At 37.5% G+C, this 19,084-nt stretch overlaps 1 long non-coding RNA gene across 1 annotated transcript in view; it reads right to left on the bottom strand.

Annotated features, from left to right (window-relative positions):
- Positions 1–13,192, bottom strand: part of LOC136008666 (uncharacterized) — a 29,900-nt gene extending 16,708 nt beyond the window's left edge. The window contains exon 1 of the long non-coding RNA XR_010610186.1: positions 13,106–13,192. This is a non-coding gene — a long non-coding RNA (uncharacterized LOC136008666). The remainder of the gene's footprint in view (positions 1–13,105) is intronic.
- Between the last annotated feature and the right edge of the window lie 5,892 nt (positions 13,193–19,084).

Below are 19,084 nucleotides of genomic sequence, written 5' to 3'. Positions count from 1 at the left end.
TAGTTATAGAGTGATATTTTTAAACAAAGTTCTTGAATGCCCTCTGTGGAAGGACAGGAAAATATAATCAAAACTAAGCAGAAGAGATTTTTCCTGTGTTTCCAAAATCTAAAGCATGGGAAAAAACTTTATTTTTCACATTGCCTAAGAATGTGAAAAAGCACAGTGCAAGGTGAAGCACTCTCACTGACTGTGTTGAGGGACTTTCTTAGAATGGAAGTACCATGTCAGATCTGAAAAACTTTAGACCATGGGGGAGATGTGATCTGAGGTTGTATGATAAACTGTCAATTTGTAAAAATAAAACATTTGAAGAAGTCAAAACCAAATCTTCTTTATTTTTCCTTTCACAACTATGAATATAGAGGGTTGTGAATGCACAGTTAGTTTCATGCCAATATAAGAAAACAGTTCACTGGAATGCTAGAAATAACAGACTCAGTCCTACAACATTTATGCTGAAAAATAAAATTCCAGCTTGTATCTATGGATGTTACTAATCTGTGGAAGAGAATTTTACTCATGGCTTTTGTCATCCAAAGCCATAAAGGGGTTTCCATACATATTTATTTAGCTACAAAATCTTGTTTGTTCTTTCGAGAAACTAGCAATTAGGACTACAAAAGGCACACCAGTGTCAGGCTAGACCTGCCTGACTCCAGGGTAGAACACAGTCTGCAGGATGCAGGTTCTCTAACCCTTCCTCTGCCCATGATCCCCTCTGTACTAGGGAGTCCACACATTCACTGAGAAGGCTAGGATGCACGTCTCAAGCTAATATTGCCTTTCACAGAGAAAGACAAAATGATCCTGACAACAGCAAGGTTTAGAAGGCAGTATCTGAACATGATTTAGGTTATGTCCTGTTCTCTGCATTATGCAATAATTTTATTAGCAGTTTTAAACTGTCAAGGTAATGAGTCCCTGTGCAAGATATCTTATCCTGGGGTAGGATATTGTATTTAGCTAAAGCATCTGGGTTGCACATGGAACGTCAGTGTTTTCTGGAATGGAGGCAGCCAGAGTATGAAATACCATATCACATAGACTACCCCTATATGTGTAAAAGCAAAGATTTATAGTAATTTATATGTCTCTGTACGGTAGCATTACAGTGATATTGTCCTTGTATCAAAGGTATTAGAAATGGAACACTTGCCAGAGTGATTCTATAAAAATTTCTCTTCAATTTTTTTTTTCTTTGTAGCATTCTCAGTTACATTTTATGTGCTGTTAGAAAATTCAATTTCATTGTGATCATCTGTGTAATATTCCATGTTACTGTCTGCTAACAATGCAAATAGCTCACATCTATCATGGCCTTCCAATCAAATTCACAAAAATGCTGAAGCTGTGAAAATCAGTGCCTTTTCCAGAAACATTTAGGAATTCTTGTCACGTATCTAGTTTGCATTTCTATGACATGAGGATTTTGAAATTCTGTTGGCAAGTATGGATCTGATCTATTGCTGTGTATAGATGCTCAGATAAAAGTGTTTAGATATGAAGGTAATAGGTATTCTGAAAATAGTCCTAAGCAAACAGATTGATTAGAAAATTTGACTTCTACAAACAAGCAAACAGGAAATAGGCTGCGTCATTGCTGTTATTTTTAACACAAAGTTGTGTTATCCAAGAAAGGCAAGAAGAGCTTTTGTGCATTGAAAGGATAGAGGAAAGAGCGGAATTAAAACACTCTCTGAAGAACTGAAATACAAATATGCTTCTGTACCTAAAGTATCAAGAATGAGAGCAAACATGACTAAGATGTAAGGTCATGTTCTGTTGAGAATACCATAGAAGAAAAGCAGGAATTATGATCAGTCAGTCACCTAGAAATAGTCCAGACAAACAAGAAGCAACCATGAACAGTGACCATATGCCGTATGCCTCATTTTATGCTTATTTTCCTCATTTTGTTTATTTGCACATCATCTATTTGTCTTTTTCTGATCTTTTTTTTCCTCCTTGGGGTGCTTCATATGAGACCACCTCATTTCAGATAAGTCTTTGGCCCTTTTTACCACTTTCCTTTTTGCTTGAAACCTTATGGTATTACCTTATGTAATAAATACAAAGGAAAACATTGAAATGCAGAAATAAGCATACACTTATTTTTTCCCCTTTACAGAAAGTTAATAACTGCCAGTTATAGTCCAAACCAACTGAAGTCATTTGGACTTCAGTGAGCCTGGATTGGGTTCTGGAGGCTGACATCCGTGTTTTAAAATTCAACTTTTTCTATATTTCATGTTACAAATTTTAAGTTATCTCATCTTAGATTTTGAAATTACAATATTCTGCAAGACACCTTCCTACCTAACAAAACCAGCAAGAATAGGCAGAAATGCTCTTCTGGCCTACCTGCAGAGCTAACAGAACGACCGGAGGTGCTAGAATTTCGCATGAAAGTATTTCTATGCTTTTTTCATCTGCAGACTGAATAGAAGCTGTATATTTTGTATTAATCTTTGTGTTAAATATGAGACTTTAAAATAAAGCATACCATTATATTTGTACAATGCCAGAGCCTAAGAACTCTGGAGCAATTAAAAACTGAGACATGGTCTTCTTTCAAGCTATCTTGTATTGCTGCAGAATAGATGATGCCAGTAGTTCACTTTTTGTATTTTTGAACAGTGGCTTATGTCAGTGAACAGTGAGAAAAAGGTACATTTTCTATCATCTCCACTGCTTCCAGCAGCCTAAGGCATATGCATACTACAAGTTATTTAGCTCTCCAGCTCTTTTTTTAGGTTCTTGTCCCAAGGTTATTTGTGATACATGAGCATTAGTTCAATCCCTCTTTTGAAAGGAAACAGCAGTTCCTACCAAAACAAAGCCTGGGTATGGTTCATTCAAGAGGTACCTTCTAGCTGGCAAGTTGAATAACACTGACCGAGTCCATGTGGAATGAACCTATGCTGTCCCCCCACATGACAGCAGCAGGATGTGCGTCACTGCAGTCCTGCATGCTCCTGTGCCAGGCCTCACCTGTGCAGCACCCACCATGTGGACATCTTTCTGGTACACAGCATAAAAACCTACTGTTTTGGAAGGTGGCATGGGTCTTGCATTGTTTGGCACATTTCAGACTGAAAAAAAAAACACGGAGATAAAGAGAATTGTGTTTTACACAGTAGTCTTTGAAGTTTACAGAGGACCTACCACCAAGATTTTCATAGTCCACACAGCCTGACTAAGGATCTGATCCTGGAGAGAGTATGAACATATGAACGCTTTTTAGGATGTGACTTCAAAAGACAGACTACAATATGCTCTAGTGGCATCTGTAAAAATATTTTAAACAGCTTTGTTAGCCATTATTTGGGTCAGAAGCCAGTAAACTGTACAACTTTGAGTCTCAAGATAGTATGTTAAATGATAATAATAAGTCTTGGTCTTCAAAGAGTTTTTTACTCTTTTTACAGGCCATTCTCTTCCACAGATTTCACTATGGCTGGAATAATGTGTCTTCAGGCCATTGAGTCACTTCTTTCAAAAGTTGTGATTTTATTCAAGTATCTCACTAAAGCAGATGAATATACACTTGTTCCTGTTCCTGTTCAGACAGCTCTGTACTAAAACAAGAAAGAATATCGGGACACTTTAGTAGCATAAACTGTTCTCTAGTCTTTGATTCCCCAAGGTGACCATGCACATAATATTCATGCCATGATTTTAGGTCTCAATTATATATTACATAGCAAATAGTGGAGAGTCTGTCATGAGTATGGCTGGTATTTCCTGAAGTCTACAGCTACCTCTTGTAGTCTACTATTCATAGGACAGTCCAAGCTTGGAAGGGACCTAAAAAAATCATCTGGTCAAATCTTTCATGGTAAGGGGAGCCTAGATAAGATTACCAAGCACCCTGTCTATTTACCTCACTATTCGTTATTCACCTCAATGCCCAATAATGCAGAATAAATCCTTATCCAGTATATTGTGAGTGGTAGTTCCAAGTAGCAATTACATCCTGTATTTTAAAACATAGGTTTATGGTTTGTTGGTTTGTTTAACTGTTAGTCTAAGTTTATAGGGGCTGTCTTTGCATGACTTGGCCTGATTATTCCAGGTGAGAAATAGGTGCAGTTCTTGGCTGACCTAAGCATTTATCCACTTCCATTTAATTTATACACCTAGAATCAGAGGTAACTTTGAAAACTTAAGCCGTATCCTCGGAGTGATTTTTTTATCGAACACATTAGCGTCAAACTCAATAGAGTGCATCAACAACCTCTTTTAAAACATAAATTATTAAAAGCTTTAGGTGAGTCAGGTGAGTCAGGGTAATTCAAGCTTTTAGCTGCAGCATAGTCAACTTTTAAAAATATGTTGAATATATTTCAATTGGTCTTAAAATGACAGTGCCTGGGGCTTCCATAAAAATTCACGACCATAAATGACATTGATGAATTCACTGGATGACAGGCTGAAATGAAGAACAGAGGTGAAATTTCAAAATGTGAAAGGCTTCCAAATTTGTGTCTGTGTCATTAATAAATCCATAGATAAAAATAACAAATGGTGTTTCCAGGAATGATGCAAAAGGAACCATCTCTTATCCCCAAGGGTAAAGCAGAGTATTCGGAAAACCAGAGAAGAAATCAATTATGGCAAGCAGCTCAATTGAATTTATTAAATGATTGAGAACAGGAAATTTCCACATATTCTTTGCCAGATTCTATGTGTCTATGGGCCCTTATTTTTAATTCTGTTACAGGAATAAGTCCATTAAAGTAAATTGCTGAAGCTAAATATGGTTGTTAATCCTATTCTCCTCAATTTCCCCTTGTCTTACACATATAACGCTTTCAGGAACGAAGTGTCAGGGACTCGATGTTGGAGTGCTAGGAGATGCATATCTGGACATCATAAACATATTTAATTAATGGAAAAAATAAACACATGCATACAGTTTGACTTTAAAGGGAAAAAGAGGGAGCTATGACATTCTGCAAAATAAGAAAGCAGCCATTTGGACATTACAGTGACAATACCTTCTTAAAGTTTCCTTGTTTTCAAGCTATGCTATAATAGAGATAGAAAAGACTTTTGCTTAATTAAATATTGATAATTACATAAATATGTATTTTAGCTGCCTAATTCAATGATGAACAGGATGACACTAAAAAAACTATTATGCTCTGCACAAAGCTCCTGTGATGCTAATTGCCTCTAGTACATTACCTCATAATAAGCACTGCCTTTGTGTAAGAGAATTTTATTTCAATTATAGGACAATGTGGGTGTAAACAAAACAGCAAATGAAGAGCTACACTTGTGCTACTCTGTCAAAAAAACTTTAGGGGAAAAGTCCTCTTAGAGGAGATTAATTTTACATATTTAATTTTTCAATTATTCCCAGAATTTCAGCCAACCATTAAAGTTCATTAGGGTCCTGAATGCTGCATGTTCTATATCAAGTCACAAACTTACCACTTGTAAACATTTATCTTGGTTGGTATTTCTAAGATAGTTTTGGAGTATCTGCTATAAAAATCCATTAAGCAGTAGGCATCAATTCATCAGAAACATCGAGGGCCTAAATTCTATAGGTTTGGATCAGATAATAAGGAAGTAAATATCAAGTAATTATCATTTACACACCTGTTACAGTGAGTATCTTTTTCAGGTTGTTGTAGCAGATTCTTAATTCCTTCAGTCCAAATAAGAAAGAATTTCTGGAAAAGTGTATAAATTTGAGTACTGGCCAAAAGTAAAGTGTTCTCTTGAACTAGAGCTCAAAACTTAAAATTGTGTGTTCTAATTCTTCAGTGCTTAAGCTTGAACCATGACTGAAATAAAAACTGTTCACTTTGGAGTAAAGTCTTCATGCGTTTAAGTACAGCCACAACAGTGACCCAGTTTTCCAGGCACTAATACTATTATTTTTCATGACACATTAAGAACAGACAGGAAACATGTTTTCCAAGTTTGCCAAAGGAAACATGTTTTCCCAGTTTACCAAAACAGTTGATTCCAAGATTTAAGTTATCATTTTTTCTTTGACCTTTTAGACATTGCCAAGCATAGCACTTCAAACCTCTTCTCTCTTCTCACCTCTCCAAATCTGAAAATGTCTGGCCCTTCACAAACAAGCAACTATGATACTTAATTAGCTGCAGATGAGGATAATGACTTATAAGTCAGTTTTGGAGCTGCTTTGGAGTCATGCCAGCTGAAGAAGAAAAGTCACATAGTATGTATGCTTTTCCCTAAACATTACAAACTTTTTGTCAGATCACAGCTTGTCTATGTAAAAGCCTTTTTTAAAATACACCTATTATCCACCTCTGTTGATCAAAAGTATACTGACAAAGTAAAAAAAAGTCTTATGTCCTGGGTTCAGCGGTAGCAGTCATTTTTCTCCTTCTTAGTAGCTGGTGCAGTGCTGTGGTTTTGACTTCCAGCCTGGGAACAGCGCTGATAACACTGCTGTTTTTCATTGCTGCTCAGTAATGTTTACTCTGACCAAGGACTTTCTGAGTCTCATGCTCTGCCAGGGAAGAGGGGAAGCCGGGAGGAAGCAGAGACAGGGCACCTGACCCAAACTAACCAAAGAGGTATTCCATACCACAGCACGTCATGCCCAGTATATAAACTGAGAGCAGTTACCCAGAAGGGCTAGATCACTGTCCGGTCGGGCTGGGTATCAGTCAGTGGGTGATGAGCGGTTGTATTCTCTTCCCTTGTAATTTCCCTTATCATTATTATTATTGGTGGTAGCAGCAGTGGTTTGTGTTATACCTTAGTTACTGGACTGTTCTTATCTCAACCCGTGGGAGTTACAGTCTTTCGATTTTCCTCCCCATCCCTCTGGGAGCAAGGGGAGGAAGTGGGGTGAGTGAGTGAGTGGCTGTGTGGTGCTGGGTTGCTGGCTGGGCTTAAACCAAGACAGCTTATCATAAGCTTTCTTCTGCCAAGGTTACCTATTAAATTCATTCATTGAAATAGATGCTTCCCCAGTCATACTTGACCTAAGAATGTATCAGGTTATCGAAAGTAGTCTTGGGAATATGACAGCAATAAAAGCTAAATTGTGAGATTAATTTAAAAACACATTAATGTCCAAACCACCCTTCATATTTTTTGAGAAAGCACCTTTGCTTTTCTAGAAGTATGAAAAGATGCAACAGTATTACTAGAGAAAGCCAGAACTATAAGATCTTAATGCAGAGAATACTGAATGCACCGAAAAGATGTGAAAAAAGGGGATAAATTCCTTAAGAGTGCTACATTTTGGATAAAAACTTTCACAATAAAACATTGTCTTTGGAACAACTTGATTCTTCCTCACACTTAGTGCTGTTTCGGTTTTCCTTTTAATCTGAATAGTAGCTTACTGCTTACAAAACTACAGCTTTGTTTTAGTCAGTACTACTGCTGAGCATATAAGATCTGTCAAAACAGCATGAAATAGGTAACGGAAAGGAAAGAACCTTTCCAATGAACTTTCAATCACAAGAGAATTTTCAAGATTTCTTAAATAATAGATCAAAAAATGCTGCAAAAATTTTCCTGTTCATGTCGCACTGTTGTATAATTTAAGCAAAGCTATATATCCTTAAAATGCTTGTAATAAACGTCCATTTTAAAACTGCAGTGTGTGGACAACATTTGGTTACATATTATTCGTTATATGAAATTTTCTTATGTGCTTTATGGAATGCATCTTCTTTGTCTTCTGTGCAGAATAAACAATATCTAGAGCTTCCTTATTCTATTGGTTTTCTGTGATATATTCTGTTCCTACGTTATTGTGAGATTCTTATACTCTAATATCAGTATTGACTTACATAGTTTTCTTTAGAAGTAACCTGCTGTTTTATGTTTTACGGGAAGGGGATAACAGTCCAAAAATATTCTGAGAGAGCATAGGCCCCTAGGTTCAGATATGCACAGAGTACGCACCACTTACGGAGAAACAGCTCAATTCCAAATTGTTGGAGGAAAAAATAATCAGATTTTAATACTGTTTGCATCTGGGCAAAAGTGACATCTCAAATTTGTTCAAAGTGGATACCTTTTATACTGTATTTAAATTACTGTAAATTATTATTGCAAAAGGTAAGTTGTTATTAAGCAAATGCAAAGTGACAGTTCATGTGTCATGGGAGTAGGATGCTGTTCTAAAAATTAGGACCACTTATTTTTTCAAATGTGGAGGTAAAAGAACTGTAATAATAAAATGAGCCTCCTTAGATATTGCCAGTATTCTGCATTATGTATTTATATGATAACTTATATAGAGAGGATCTTCTGATGTTCTTAAACCTCACAGGTATTAGATATTGTTCCCATTCTTTCATAACTGCTGTGACTTGCAGAGAGTGTGGAGAGATTTGTGCATTAGTGGCTGCTTAGTTCCTTCTCTGGAACAAATCAGTCTTCTTCTCAGGCTGAATTATTCCTCACAAATTTCTCTGCTTTCATTCCCAAAGTGCCTTTTAGTAAGATACACCTTCATGGATTTGCATTGTGCAGTGAAGACATGCCATTACTGTCAAATGCGTAAGCATGAATCTCGTCATATCTAACTTTATCCACCTAACATGGGAATGCTTGATCTATCATAATCATGTAGATATATTCAAAGAGAATAAGACATCTCCAAAGGACAATTCATCTTATGTACTGTGAATATCTACCTAGGGATGAGAGAAATCACACTGAAGAGGTTCATTTGTCTCCACAGAAGGAGCCCCCACCTCTGGTATAGATTAGGCAGCTAATTTTTAGTTGGCTAATGTTGGATGAGAAGAATACCACCCCATGGAATGAAGTAGCATAGTAGGTCAATATTCAAGTCCTCTGTATTATGCAGTAGCTGTAACTCCTGCTATCACTTTTTCTAATCAACAATGAACAGTTATAATAAAGCACCAGTCCCCCTTAAATGTATGTAAGAAATTTAGTATTAGCCAAATCATCAACCACAGCCTTTCTTTTTTCTTAAGCTGTTGGTTATGTTTTATTCCCTTGCTGAGCAGAAACAGAAAGACAGCATATTAAGCCTTTGGCTGGGCTTTGTCTTTACATCATTCCTCTCTGTCCCATATACTGAGTTGGCTTCTTCATCTTTCAATACTAAAATGAGGAATCATCCATAATGTAATGCAACACATGAGAATAGTTTGGGCTTTTTGATGAAAAGCCTTATAGTTTCCATAGTTGTACTCTTCATAAGTCTTTGATCTATTTTTTCGTCCAGCCTGCATGCTAGAAAAGTACAGCATGAGCACTGGATTTTGCTTTTTTTCAGATTGGCACTTCATGACAGTCTTTCATTTTTGTCGAATATTACTGCTCTGTACAACAGTAGAGTAAGATAAACTGAGCTGGAAACAGCCTGATGACAATCATTTAATATATTGTGCCAGAATGTCCTTTATTTTGCTCTGTCAATCATCTTCCCTTTTTTTTTTTTTGGGGGGGGGGGGTGTCTTTTCTTACAGTTACAACATGACAGTAGGAGCTGCCCAGACGATGCATGAGGAGTACCAACTTAGGAGGAACTGTGAAAAATGGTTTTTACTATGTGACACAGTTCCTGGCCTCCCTGATCTTGCCTCAGAAATTTACCTTGAATCTGCAGGAAACTAGCTGTCATGGTATCTTCACTGTGCTGGCATGACAGAAGGTAAATCTAAAACTTCCTTCCATTCAATAACAAATAAGTCGATATTTATGTTATCTGAGTGGGAGAATTGTCTAGCCATTCACCTGCACTGTTGCTCTACTAACTTGTTTTGCAAGCATTTTGTCTTTTGCAGTGTCCTGAAGAGCAACTAGATGTGCCAACAGTAGCTCTCAAACTGCAGTGGTAAGAAAATAATTCAACTCAGTGATTCAGTATTACTTTTTCATGTTTAACTGAATCCTAAAGAAATCAGTGATTCTTTCCAATAACTACAACATTATCAGAAATGTAGTGCCTCTTTTGCTCATAATTATATGTTGTGGTTTAAGTGCAGTCAGTAACTCAGGCCCACGCAGCCAGCTCTCTCACTCCCCGACTTCCTCCCCCCTCCCCCAGAGACTCCCAGAGGGACAGGGAGGAGAATCTAAAGAATGTAACTCCCACGGGCTGAGATAAGAACAGCCCAGTAACTAAGGTATAACACAAATCACTACTGCTGCCACCAATAATAATAATGATAAGGGAAATAACAAGGGAAGAGAATACAACTGCTCATCACCCACTGACTGATACCCAGCCCGACCAGGCAGTGATCTAGCCCTTGCGGGTGACTGCCCTCAGTTTATATAGTGGGCATGACGTGCTGTGGTACGGAATACATCTTTGGCTAGTTTAGGTCAGGTGCCCTGTCTCTGCTTCCTCCCGGCTTCCCCTCCTCCCTGGCAGAGCATGAGACTCAGAAAGTCCTTGGTCAGACTAAACATTTGGGCAGTAACTAAAAACATCGGTGTTATCAGCACTGTTCCCAGGCTGAAAGTCAAAACCACAGCACTGCACCAGCTACTAAGAAGGAGAAAAAAATTACTGCTACTGCTGAGCCTAGGACATTATAAATTACACTTTTTCTAATGTCACTGTGCAAGATGGTATTCTTAGCATATTTATTTTGATTTAAAAAACAGTTTTCTTTTGATAATATCTTTTATTTTTGTTCGCAGATTCGTGAAGAAATAGTTCTATTCTATGGTACTTTGCTTCAATACCATTTATATCCTATGGCTTCTTTCTGGAGAATCAGAGAAGTAAAAGCTATTTTTCTGTTCTTAGGTTAAACTTCAAATAGAAAAAAAACCCAAAACCCAATGTACAAAAATTTAGCATTTCAGGGAAGATTTAGAAATTCAGAGAAAAATTCAGAGAAATACTATCTAGCATTATACAATATTAAATAGAGGAATAAAATAAGTCAGTATGATATTTATTTTTTAGTCATTGTTCTCTATGGAGTAGATAACAAAAAAAAAAAAAAGGAGGGAGGAGGGTAATCCTAGGATTCCTAGACTTTTCACAAATCTAAGATTTCTTGTGAATGTAAAACTGCCATGTACAACTCTGAAAAAGGATCACATTTTTGAAGCTTGAATGTGGGAAAACAATAAGGGTATTTATCCACTAGATATTACAAACCTTTGATGAAAGGGATGACATTGGTGGAAAGACAGTACCTGATGGTTGGCTTTGGATCACTTGCTATAGCAGTCTTCTTTTTCTTTTTTTCCTATTTGTTTGTATTGTGCTCACCCAAGGGAAATATGCTGTGCACTTGTGAATAAGTGGCATAGTATTAAATCCAGGTTTGTTTCTCAAGTTCTCAATGTAAGTATCATCCATGACAAAGATTTTAGATGAACAGAGAGGGGGCTAAAAGGACACAAGATCTTCCTTAATAGACCAGTTCCCCCTTGTTTACGAATTTTCTGAGGGTAATTCAGGTGGGCATCCAGATGGGCTGCTCTGCAGTGGCTAGCCAGAAGGCAAACTGACTACCACTCTTCTACCCTCCTACTTTGATCTTCCTCTGCATGATATCTCCTCTTTGTTGGTGATCACCCTTCATCCTCAAGTTTCCAGTGCTGAAGCAGTGAAGGATTAAATTCTTCCAGTGGCAGTTATTCTGCTTGCTCTAATGTAAGGCAGTTTAATCATTATTCATTCCCCTATCAAAGCACGCAGACACCAATGGGTAGTGTCTTCTAGAAATCTGTCTGTATTTCAGACTAGTCAATAGAGCCTTGAAGGCAAAATTGAACCACTGAGTAAATAAAACAAAAAAGGAAACTGAGTGGACAGCAGTTGGCATTTGCATAGTTCTTTGTTGGCTTGGCCTTGCATATTAAACACAGATGTGAGTGCTCACTGGGAGTACAACTGTCTAAATACAAGAAGAGATCTAAAAATAGTGGCTGGCCCAGCCTGAATTCTACAGAGAGAAATTGGCTCACCATTCTCAGTAGTAATTAAAGCTATTGAATATTTTTACAATTATTTGTAACAGGAAGATTGTACTCAGAATACATTATACAGCTGGTCAATGTTTCTTTAGTTGGGCTTTCTCCTTAAAAGAGTGCTGAAGAACAATTACATAAATGGCAAACGAAAATGAAGTGAATAACTTTTCAAGATCATACTGATTTCTAGACAGAACCAAAGGAATGATTATACTTATTTTTTTCTTTTTTTTTCAGATATCCCGGTAAGGAGAAAAGGACAATTAATATCCTAAGAAAAAAATGTAATTTGTGAATTATCTGTGCAGAGAAGAAAAAACGAAAGTAAAGAAGAAAAAACTTCTACTCCCAAACATATTGTACAAAAATCATTACTTTTGTTTTCTCCGAGGACTAACTGAAGACTTCATTCACAAAACAGACAACTATTTCATAAACAGGAGCAAAATGCTGAAGGATCTTGATATGTATTCATGTGAGCCAAAATTAGCTTCTGATCTCATGGGAAAAGCTACAAAAACCAGAATTGGGCACCTAAATTGAAAACATATTAACTGTAAACTGTTCAGAAAAGAACTCACGGGCTTCCAGTTGCTGCAGACAAACAATTTGTTGTAACACCAGTATTGAAAGAAAAATTACTGGTTCTATTCCTACTGTGAACATAAAGTCATGGTCATTTTAAGAATTTTATATTAATATCAATGTTTCTTGGAGTCGGTGATTAAGAACTCTAACATTAATGTATATACATAAAAGAAAGATTTTTCCCTGATGGAAGAGATAAAATGGTTATGTCATGTGACCAGCTCCACTCAAGATTTTTTCAATTACACATTTTTTGTGAGAAAGCACTATTTTGAGAAAACCGGAATTATGCACAGAATTGCAAGAGTGTGCAAGAGTGTTTCTGTGCAAGAGTTCTCCCAGGTCTAAGGTGGACTTTATGTAGAAGAAAAGGAAAAGGGGAGAATATAATTTCAGAAGAGCAAACAGCCCCATGGCCAGGATACTTCTCCGAGACTTAAAAAGCTTTTTTGTACTGTGTGATGTCACTTCTCCAAATTTTCTGGCTATTAATAGTACAGTATCATGTCAGGACAAATCCAAAACTCACAGCATGAGAAGGAAACACAAATGTAAAAATAGAAAAGGGTGTCAAAACACATACCAGTAAATCCCCTAAGGTGGGTTCAGTGTCAAAGATAATGCAGGTTGTTACACTGTACATCCAGCCCAATATCCAAGTTTCAGGAGAAAACTTTCTTTAGGAGTTGCTCTAAAGAAATCCAAATAAAATTTGAAACCTTAGCATTTCTGTAAGGTATTCTTCTTTTCTGTTTAGTGTTACAATATGACAGAAAATAAATAAATGGTCTAAAAGTTCTTGTTTTGTTTTTTTTTTAATTACTGTATGTTGAAGAAATGCAAAAGGCATACACACTTATAAAATGTTAACCTCACAGATCATTTCTAATGAGAAGAAATGGATAAATTATTCACAAAGGCTCTTACGTACAGTAGTTTGTTCAAAACTGAAGAGGCTTCCCAGGGAAGCAGTGGAGTCACCATCCCTAGAGGTATTTAACAGATGGGTAGATGTGGCACTTGGGGACATGGTTTTGTGGTGGATTTGGCAGTGTTAGGTTAAGGGTGGCACTCTATGGTCTGAAAAGTCTTTTCCAAACTAAGAGATTCTCTGATTCTATTACACTATCCCCTCAAAAACTAGCCAACATGCTAAAAAAAGAAGGGGGGGGGGGGAAGTGGCAGGGGGCTGTGTTATCACAGGAATAATTATCAATATCTGGGAGAACATGACAAAGATTTCAGATTTACATTGTAAGTAGCCAATTTTCAACCCAAGATTCTGTATTGCCAACAAGAAATGTAGGCTATTAAATAATAATTACAAAACCAAGGATAGGCTAAGTCCTCTATACTGTTTCACTGTCCTATTTCTGTTTAAGCAACTATGCATCTGAATAAAATCAGTAGAATTTTTCTACACTTCTATAAAGGAAAAAGTGCTGCTACAACTAGGAGAACTCAAATCAAGCAATTTGGTTAGGGAAGTTATTTATTTTAAGAATATTCACTCAAAGTGAAAAGTTGAACATTATCTATTTATCTGCTACTGAGATGAAATAGGATTTGAATGATGTTTGGAAATCAGATCATATCAACATAAAGAATGTTATGTTTTCTGCATAAAAGAAAGGAAGAAAAAGGAGTTAAAAGGAGAAAAAATGGCTTCTGACAATAAAAGTGCATTGCTTTGGCTGTTGCTTGTTTCAAAATATGACCTGAAGTCTAAACTAAACAAAAAAAAATCATAATTTATTCATAACTGGAGAAAATAAATTATAAGCTCTGGGGTCAGAAAACAAAAGTTCGGCTCAAGTGTTTTGTTATTCATTGCTAGTTTTAGTGTGGTTGTCTCATGTCAGGGTCCAATTGAAGAAAACTCCAATGTCAGACTCTGTTTCTTTTTGTGATCCCAAGAGTGAAATTAAGATGTAAACAAGGTCAAGTACCGTTGGTACTTGATCATTTGGTTTATTACAAAAAGACAATTATTATAAAAAAGAGAAATTATTGTAATAAGGGTGATAGCGATAGGACAGGTTGGAAAAAGGATGGAAATGAAGCAAGGATTCGGGGTACAGAGAGAGAGTGTCACCACTGTGGATCCACCAGTGTCCCGGTGATCTGTTGTCAGAGGTGGTGGGAGTCCTTAGGGGTTCGTAGCTGATATCGGAGCAGAGTGTCCCCCAGGAGTCCACAGTAGTCGTCGGAGGTGGGTGTCCTCGTGGAGGCGTTCTTCTGGAATCGTCTCCTTGAAGGTACCCTGTGGAGTGTGTCTCTTGGAGTTGCCCTCATGGCGTTGTCTCATGGAGGGTGTCCCTCAGGGTCTGTAGTAGTCATTTCATTGGTGGAGAGTGTCCTCGCAGAAGTGTTGTCCTGGAGTCATCCTCATGGTGATGGCTCCTTTTCATGCTTACCTTTTCCCCCTTTTATACCGAGTTGTGGGGAGTACCTCTGTTCTTCATGTCACGTATTACATGCTCCTGGTGGACCAGTTTCCCTGGTCTTGCAGCCAGCTCTTCAACTGTACTTGTGTGTGTCGTGGTTTAAACCCAACCACACAGCCCGTCCACTCACTCCCCCCCTCTTCTTGCCCTTCCCCTGCTCCTGGGGGGATGGGAAGGAGAATCGAAAGAATTCAACTCCCACGGGTTGAGATAAGAACAGTTTAGTAACTAAGATATAACACAAATCAGTACTGCTACCACCAATAATAATAATGCTAAAAGAAATAACAAGAGGAAAGAATACAACACCTCAACACCAGCAGAACAATAACTCACGCCACTCCCCCCCAGCCGAGCACCGAATGATACCTTGTCCAACCCTGCAGTCCCCCAGCCCTTCCGGGTAACTCCCCGTTACATCCTGGGCATGACGTGCTGTGGTATGGAATACCTCTTTGGTCAGTTTGGGTCAGGTGTCCTGTCTCTGCTTCCTCCCAGCTTTCCCTCCTCCCTGGCAGAGCATGGGGCTTACAAAGTCCTTGGCCAGACCAAACATTTGAGCAGCAACTGAAAACATCAGCCTTATCAGCACTGTTCCCAGGCCAAAAAATCAAAACACAGCACTGCACTAGCTACTAAGAAGGAGAAAAATAACTGCCACTGCTGAACACAGGACAGTGTGTCTGCACACAGACATGTCTGCAGCAATTCTTGGGATAATGAACAGCAATTCCTCACACCAATCCTCGAAGTGATGGACAGAAGAGTCTTAGCTCTTTCCCACTCATCCCTCAGGCAATGAATAGTGGAGTCCCAGTTCAGCTCCTCAAGCTGTTCTCCCAGGCAATGGATACTGAAGTCTTATCTCAACTCCTCCCACCCATCTCTGGGAAAAAAAGATAGGTGGAATTCCATCTCAGCTTTCTGACCAATCTTAGAGACAATGGACAGATTCAGAACAGTCACATCTCAAGAGTTCTGTTACAAGCCTGCTTGCACTGAACAGATAATTTTTGTGTAACACCTTAACCTCACTGTAAGATTAAACAGAGCTACAAAGTAGGGGAGGTTCAAGGCAACTTGCATGGCTTCTATAAGTCATCCTAGAAATACTCAGTCATGACTAATGATTTTGGTTATTTTTCAATAGATTCTATCACACGATATTACTAAGGACTGGGCGACTTGGATTTTGTGTGTTTCTATGTTAAAACATGACACAGACTGCAGCAGAAACATTACAGAGGAATTGTTTAGCCTGCTGCAGATAGTCACTTGGTGTTCACAGTGACTGTCTCAGCTGGTTCATCTCTTCAATGGTTGTTCAGTCAATGGTTCAGTTCCACAGAACCATGGCAGGGGAGGCCTCCTGTGACCTGTACAGACCTGAATAGTTACTGCTCCCCAGGCCATAAAACAAGACAAACTCTTAAGCCGTGGGGAGAGATGTAGCTAATGAGAATCTGTTTTACAGCTGTTTCTATTTGTGACAGCTTTAGTGCTAGGGAAATCAGAAGCACTATTTTGGATCCTGTCTCCAATCCCAGTTAAGAGCAACGAATTTTAAGTTTTGTTTTTTTTTTATATCAGATATTCTACTAGGAAATTAATCACATTTGTAGAAGTGATAACCAATGTTAGAGTTGACTTTTTTTTTTTTTTTTCAGCATTGCCTTGAAATAAGGAAATATTTCAGACTGCAATATCAGTAAAGTGTAGATGGTTCCTAACGGTCCTGTTAGTTATTAATGGTATTTAGAGCTACAATAAAGCCTAAAACCAATCAAAAAGCGAGTCCTAAGGTGGTAGTGAGTTTACAAAACAGGAAGAGTACACAGAATCTGACCGGAGAGGCTGTAGCACACATACTGAATGAACAGTGGGATGACCAAGTTTTCTTCTGTAAGCATGTAGTTATTATGAAAGGATAATGAAAGGAGACTGATGAGTTATGAAGGATGTGAAGTCTCAGCATTTACAGAGTCAAATTCCTGAATTCTTTGCTGTAATCTGTTTCATGTATGTAAATCTCTGATCACAGCTCAAGGCTTTAAGTGGTTTGTTTGACTTGACTATTAAACGGCTATAAAAGAAAATGTACAGGATTGATTTCTATTAGGGTTTGTTTGTTTGTTTGTTTGTTTGCTTGCTTGCTTGTTTGTTTGCTTGCTTGCTTGTTTTCCCACTCAGGCTTTTCTAACTTTCTAAGGGTTTTCATTAAATTTAATTAATTGTATCCTCATCTCAGCCTTGTCTCTGTCCAACCAAAACTATTCTATGATTCTATGAATCAAACTACCTACTATTTCCCCTTAAAACTATTTGAATTATTGGTGTCCCTTACCTGGTGGATTTTAGACCCTAACTGATTTTGAGGGATGATCTAGTGCAAAATGCTAAAATAAATTCTTGTTTTTAATGTGAAACAGAAGCTAAATTTGACAAAAATAATAAAAATTGTCTCCACTTACCTTGGCTTTTTCTTTCTTATCACCCTTCTGTCCTAGCTATGAATACCTCCTGTTGATCTAAATCTGGTATTCAACTGTTATTTCTCAAATTACTTCTTCTTACCCTGACCAAAATTCTCCCATGCCATAACATTATGAAAACATTGAACACATTCTAAGGCCAGTGTAAGATTTAAGGAAATTTTTTGTGAAGCATAATTAGCATAATGTCAAAATAAACTGTTTGAGGGACAAATTGTTACAGTTTATACCATGCTGAAAGATCATAATGAAAGTCTTTAAGATTAAATTCTGCTATTTTTTCCCCTGAATTCTATTGAAACTGTCAGGAGGTAGAAGCCTGGCAGTTTCATTTTTCCATTATCTTCCATGGCAGTGAGCCATCTGCAAAGGAAATGAAACAGATTCAGCCAGAGCAGAGCACACTGCTACAGGAAATCATCCCATGAAGATATAATATAGAATAAAAGAAGCAGATATTAAATAATTTATCAGTGCTATCACATGATAGGTGAACAGCAGCATCAGATGAAGACTCAGGTCTCCCTGCCCTGGTTCCCGCCCTAACAACTTCCTGCTCTGTTTTGAGGATAGTAATAATCAAGACAGTATTCTAGTTTCCAATTTTTAATTCTAAGAATGACATCATTCATAAAGCATAAATATTAGTGTCTCCATGGCACAACTATGTGCTTTTTATTCCAGGGTATGCTTCCTTGAACTGACATTTAAAATGAACACATACATTAATTTAGCTGTGGTTAAGTGAATGCAAATTTATATTTTGGCCACTATTCTGAGAACAATAAATTTATCATTTCCTCTTAGCCAGGAAGATCTACTATATAAGAGCATCCCTAGTGAAAAATGTGAGCCCAAGGTTCTGACATTGCTGACAAACTATTTGTCATTAATATGCAGCTTGATCAACTGAATTGTTTGCAGCAACTTACATAGCTTATGAGTAGTTCACCTATAGCAGTATGCCATTATAATTGGGCATTCATTTTATATTCTCTTTTGGTTTACCTTTCTTCAGGGTGAATAAAACATATTATTATTATTGTCCTCAAAGCATGAGTCTAAATCTTCACTCCTTTGTATCAGTTGACCTGGCTGTAAATATGCATCTGGTCATACAGGCCTGGCAGTGGAAAAGATAAATGTGAGTGCTGCTTATACCACTTTCCTTTGTGCTGCTGGTTAGATGGCTGATGTGAAATATCCTACTCCAACTGATCTTCTACTCAGGAGCAAACCTTTACTGATTCTCCATCTGAATTACTGAAGCATTCTCAAAATAACATGAAAAATCTGTTACACTTTTCTCACAAAAGGATGATCACTTAGGATTCACAAGTTCCTGTAATTTCCAGATCTTATTTTAAATAAATAAAAAAATAAATAAAAAGATACATAAATGAAGGCTCTTTGAACATATACCCTTCATTCTAGTTATCTATCAATGTGATACAGTGTACTTGAAACTTGTGGCATCATTAGTTGTATCACACAAGTTAGATGTCACTCACTATAAACTGGCTATAAACTAAAGGCTACATCACTGGCTATAAGCTCTTCAGAAACGACAGGCAAGGAGAGAGAGGCAGTGGGGTAGTCCTGTGTATTAGAGAGTGTTTTGGT

The sequence above is a fragment of the Lathamus discolor genome, chromosome 2 (genome assembly GCF_037157495.1).
Source record: "Lathamus discolor isolate bLatDis1 chromosome 2, bLatDis1.hap1, whole genome shotgun sequence".
In the NCBI taxonomy this organism is placed as follows: Eukaryota; Metazoa; Chordata; class Aves; order Psittaciformes; family Psittacidae; genus Lathamus; species Lathamus discolor.
The sequence above is the reverse complement of the archived record's forward strand: the minus strand, read 5'-3'. Positions and strand labels throughout refer to the sequence as shown.